General features: G+C 40.1%; 1 long non-coding RNA gene across 1 annotated transcript; it reads left to right on the top strand.

Moving 5' to 3' along the window:
- Positions 1 to 737: 737 nt before the first annotated feature.
- Positions 738 to 3,566, top strand: LOC138297309 (uncharacterized). The gene is made up of 3 exons (XR_011204013.1): positions 738 to 812; positions 1,677 to 1,751; positions 3,481 to 3,566. It is a non-coding gene; the product is annotated as an uncharacterized lncRNA (long non-coding RNA).
- The last annotated feature ends 2,353 nt before the right edge of the window (positions 3,567 to 5,919 follow it).

The following is a 5,919-nucleotide window of genomic DNA, read 5'->3' as shown; positions in this document are numbered from 1 at the left end:
ACTCGGAAACTCTGGTCCAATGAAAAGAGAGGGATCATTTGTGGTGAATTAGAGGGTGTGGGTATAGTTAATGAAAACGGGCATTGGACTAGGTGATTCCTTACACACTTTTTGAGCATTGGCATCTGCCAGTATGGCCATCAGGAGAGAGAATGAGCGACAGCGGCTCTCCGATTTTGAGCTTCATACAATACAATAATAGGAGAGATTGGGTAAGTGGGAATGTCAGTAGCGGAGGGATTAAGCATGCAATTTTGCATCTCCTTTGTCCTCCACGGTTGCTTTTTTGTTATATTTGCTTGATGAATTTACAGAATATATATCGGAGGGAAAATCATACAATTTAGCTCATGCAAAACAGGACACTGCGCTCTACTGAAAGATCTTCAAGACATGTGAACATCATTATATGACAAAAAGCCCTGCACTAGGATAGCCACCCCTGGACAACTTTGCCTAGAGTACTGGAAGAGTGGCAAAATGCTTGCTCTTCAAAATGAAAAAACAATTATGAATCAACTTTCATTTAAAAAACAGTAACTACATAATGTTTTGAAAATGATAACCAGTTCAGCCATACATGAAAAACTCTGATAAACTATGAGGTGTTATTAATTAAGGGTTGAAATGAGAAGAAACTTTAATTTTGAGGAGGGAGGGGTTATGGGTTTTGGTAATGGATGTGGGCATTGGACTAAGTTTTGCCTCATGGACCTTTCTTGGTTACTTTACAGTACCCACCCTTCACTACATCAGAGGATACTTTGGGGCAGAGAACCAGTCCCAATGCTGAGACTACAGAGAATGAAATGGTAAGTGAGAGGTAGAATCAGTGGGTGAAAGATAAACCATATACTGTAGTATTTTCTTATGATGAATACAATTGCATGTCCTCCTGCACTGGATCTTATAAATGAATATCAGACATTTCAATGTAATCATAAACAATGAAAATCAGTACATTGTGATTTTTCCATCCTAAATATTCACATCAACACTTAATGCAATTTAAAGTGCATCACATTTTCATTCCTTACAGATGCCATGCAGACTTGTTTCAAAATCTAAAATGCTATCTTTTTTTAAGTGAATGATGCCTCAGAGAACTTGCCCGACATTATCTTTAGTTTTATAAGGGAAGTGGCAAAATTCACCCTGTAGGCAAAAGAAACATCCTGGTTGCACAGCTGCCTTGAAAAACTCTATGATTATACCCTATGATGGACCTTACAACCTTATGACCTAGGTACATACATACATCTTTGGAACACCCAAAAGGAGGGATAACTCACCTCTCATAGACAAACCCATGCAGCACTCACATACACAATTTACACATGGAGGACTTAAAGGCCGAGATAAGACCATCTTCACAAGGTTCCACAGGAAGGGTTGGTTTCTCTACTGGGCTCAGGGTATGAAGGCTTGTACTCCATGACTGTTATCAGCTGCCAAAAAACATTAGTCATGTCATGTACTGGTCACAGATGTCACTAGTCACCAATGATAAAAGAGAGAAACTAGTGCATAGGTGAATGGATGGCTAGATGAAAGGAAATGCACATGAATGGATGAAGAGGGAGAGGCTATGTGTGTGGGGGGATGTTTCGTAGACCAGATCTTGCCTGATGCTCTTTTTCCTGATGCTTTTTTTTCTGTTTTTGGTTTCTTCATAGGAGCCATCACGCCCAGACATGCTTGAAACAATAGAGAGCACAAGTCTCATTCCTTATGACCATGGACGTCAAAGGGTAAAAAGCTACACATTGGTGAAAATAGAGGGTTCTGTAGTGAGTCATACCATGCAATGGATAGTCAGTTATGTGTGCAACAGACTAGCGATGGTGTAGGCAGATGAGATTGAAATGCCGAGATGGATTAACATGCTTGAAGGAACAATGGCCAGCTGAATCTCACAAGTCAACCCAGATATCCACTGGTGCCATTTTTGTCCTACATTTATGACAGAATTTAGATTTGTTCTCATACAATCATACACCTTTTATTAGTCTTAATGCTAGGAAATGTCTTCAGCTTTTGCTATGACATTTTGCGAAAGAGCTTCGTGTGCATTAATGAGTCCCCTCATAGAGACAATGTCTTAGTTGTTGGTGTGATTGCATGTGACCTCTGAGAGCAAATAGTGCTTGTGAATCAATGTTCATTTCAAAAGGTGAAAAATCAGCCAATGGGGTACAGCCATATTGAAAAATTGCAGATGTCTTAGAAGGGTGCTTTAGTTGTACTCAATGGAGAATCCCATTTACCATTTGCTAGAGTGTAAGGTTATTGTAAATTTCAGTGTGATCTTGTAGTTGGATGGTGACAGTTTGTCCCAGCAATGATGAATCCTTTCTTTAGTTGGTAAAGACTAACCTCTTCAGTGAAACATTCATAGAAATTCATTAATAAGTGGTACAAAATCTGCTGGCACTGTACATGTTTAGGTAACTCCATACAATTTACTGTGGATGCTGGACTGTAGTAAACTTCATACAATCTAAAGTGGATTCTGAAACATACAATCTAAAATGGATTCTGAAACATATCTAACATCATACAATGTAAAGTGTATTCTAGAATGTATCTCAGTTCATACAACATAAAGTGGAATCTGGAATTGATCACACAACATACAGTCTAAAGTGGATTCTGGAAGCAGCATGATAATGAGAATCTGGAATGTACGACGAAACAACGACTGCAAAAAAAACTACTGCCTTAACAACGAGGTCGGAACACCAACCTCGTTGCTACTACTAATGATTTTACCACGAATGCCTTAACAACGATATTAGGTTGTAAAGGCATTCCTGATAAAATCATTAGCAATAGGCACCATTCACCCTACATCCCTCACCCCACCCCCCCAACCCCACCCCAAAACCTAAAACCCCCTGACCCCCCACCCACTCCCCAAAACCAAAAACGCCCCACCCCCCAACCCCACCCTAAAACCTAAAACCCCCTGACCCCCCACCCACTCCCCAAAACCAAAAACGCCCCACCCCCCCAACCCCACCCCAAAACCTAAAACCCCCTGACCCCCCACCCACTCCCCAAAACCAAAAAAGCCCCACCCCCCCAACCCCACCCCAAAACCTAAAACCCCCTGACCCCCCCACCTACTCCCCAAAACCTAAACCCACCACTTACCTTCGCCAAGTCCCTTCTTTGTACCTTAACCACGCATGTTTGTTGTTCAGAACATACGTAGTTAAGGCACAAAAAACCGAAGTCGTGGTTAAAAAAAGCGTTGTTGTGCTTTCGTTAACCACGACCTTCGTAAAAAAAAAGTTGTAAAAAAGGATGTTTCCCGAGAATCTGTAATGCTTTCCCAAGCTAGGCAGAACAAGCCATGGAGACCACTGACAGGTGAAAATAGAGACCTTTTGTGGTGGGCGGAAAGGCAATGCGAGTGTGGAGAGTGGTGCAGTACTTCAACTGGATGCCCCTAATGCTTGTTTTGTGTCTTCACAGCAGCCACTGTGGTTTAACCTGCCTGAAATGATTCAGAGCAGCAGCACTATAACTGTGATCCAGATCGATCCTTATTCTGGAACAGAAACGGTAGGTGAAAGGAAATATTAACAGATAGGCCTGAGCCATACTACTGAGTATTCATGTGTCCTCTTGCGCATGCTCTGTTGCTATCCTTCAGAAGTGAAGTCTAAGATCCATGCTCATCTTGCACCCCCTGCTCCTCCTCCTCCATTACTTATGTCTAATCAATCCTTTAGCACATCTCGCTTAACATTGAAGTTTCTTCCATCCTTCCTTGTCTAGATCGCTCATCTTTACACCATAGTTCTCGCCTTACAGCACCCACTTCTTCCTTTCCTTCCCATCTTACTGCATTATTGCCAGAATTATTGTCTTTGCCCAGAGCATGTTCACACTCGATGCCCCTAATGCTTGTTTTGTGTCTTCACAGCAGCCACTGTGGTTTAACCTGCCTGAAATGATTCAGAGCAGCAGCACTATAATTGTGATCCAGATCGATCCTTATTCTGGAACAGAAACGGTAGGTGAAAGGAAATATTAACAGATAGGCCTGAGCCATACTACTGAGTATTCATGTGTCCTCTTGCGCATGCTCTGTTGTTATCCTTCAGAAGTGAAGTCTAAGATCCATGCTCATCTTGCACCCCCTGCTCCTCCTCCTCCATTACTTATGTCTAATCAATCCTTTAGCACATCTCGCTTAACATTGACGTTTCTTCCATCCTTCCTTGTCTGGATCGCTCATCTTTACACCATAGTTCTCGCCTTACAGCACCCACTTCTTCTTTTCTTTCCCATCTTACTGCATTATTGCCAGAATTATTGTCTTTGCCCAGAGCATGTTCACACTCGTGTCCAAAGTACAGATGGTTTGTGAAACCATATTTGGCGTATTTATTGTTTGTACCTCATTTTAAATGTTTAATAGAACACTTACCTAATCTAAATCCACGAATGACCTCTTTTGAAAAAATAAACTATTTCTGCACTATTTGTAAAAATTATGCAATAAATTACAGAACAAAATGGTTTTGTCTCAAAGATAGTTGATGGATTGTGAAACCATAATTACCTTACGTATTGTTTATACCTCTTTTTAAAAGTAACAAAAAACTTAACTGATCTTAAACCAAAAATGGCCTTTTTTAAACAAATAAGCTCTTTCTGCACTATTTCTGATAATCTTGCAATAAGTTACAGAAAACGGTTTTGTCTCCAGCACAGTACTTTTACATTTGAAATCTAGTCTGAATGCATGTTTTTATACAAATAGAAAACTAGTGTGGAATCAGTTTGCCTCATGTTTTGTCAATGTGCAAACACCATTTGGTCAAAACTGTAAAAGAAACAATGGTATGAGAATACTTGCTCTAGATTTACTGGGTTTGCCCCAGTGCAAACCTTCTGTTGTATGGTCATAGGTCTTTAGCACTTTATGAGATTAGAAAGATAAGATGCTGAATCCTGCCATTGGGTATCATCCCCTCCCAGGTTTTACCTCCCTTGTCACATTGTCATTACCTCAAAGCGGTCAGGTTTCAGACTTGACTAGCTACTCAAGCTCAGATGTCTTTTTTCGATTCTTGGATTTATAATCCTGGTTTCATATTGATAACCAGGACTACAAGTTCCCACCATGCAATGAAAAACCCCAAACTAAAGCAGTTAGTCACATATGTACCTGTGAAGCTTGGCAGAGCTGAGCAATACCTGCCAGCTCCGTTTTGCTGTGTCTAAACACAGCATAAACCTTGGTCCAAAGGTGAGCATTATGCAACTGAGCTCCCTATTGTAACCACAGTAATCCAGGATAATTAATAGTTGTTCTGTTTCATAACTTTGAAAGTAGTAAACGCCAAATGAGTCATTAACACTTGTACGTATTAAAATGCAGATAATGTAATTGTTCAATACAGTTCATGAACCATGTTTGCTGTTTGGTGCATGATACATTTGTGTTTTGTAGTCAAGTAACCGAAAAAGGTGGAAACGTTTTTTCCTGTTCCATTGATCTGAAAAGAAATGTATAGTTATGTGTGCCTTTCTTTTCCTTTTCCAGGTGACAGTGCTTACCTCCTGAACCTGCCGGTTTTCTGCACATGTATGCAGTACAATTATAATAATGTTGGCGATACATATTGGAGAATGAAAATAACGTTTAAGAAATAAAATAATGTTTTAAAGATGTGCATAAGAGTATAATCATATTTTTGATGTCTAGATGTGTTTTTGAAATTTGTGCTGCAAATTCAATTTGGAGTATTGATTAACTCTGTTTCATGCTGCCGAATCCACTTATATATTGCATATACGCTTAGTGATGAAGTGTTTGTTGCATCTGACGTTTGGTGAATCCTATAAGTGACATGAGGGTTAGGCATAGTTTGTTGTCCCAACAAAGATGTTACAGAGATT

The sequence above is a fragment of the Pleurodeles waltl genome, chromosome 5 (assembly GCF_031143425.1).
Source record: "Pleurodeles waltl isolate 20211129_DDA chromosome 5, aPleWal1.hap1.20221129, whole genome shotgun sequence".
NCBI classification, from domain to species: Eukaryota; Metazoa; Chordata; class Amphibia; order Caudata; family Salamandridae; genus Pleurodeles; species Pleurodeles waltl.
This window is presented reverse-complemented; position numbering and strand designations above follow the sequence as displayed.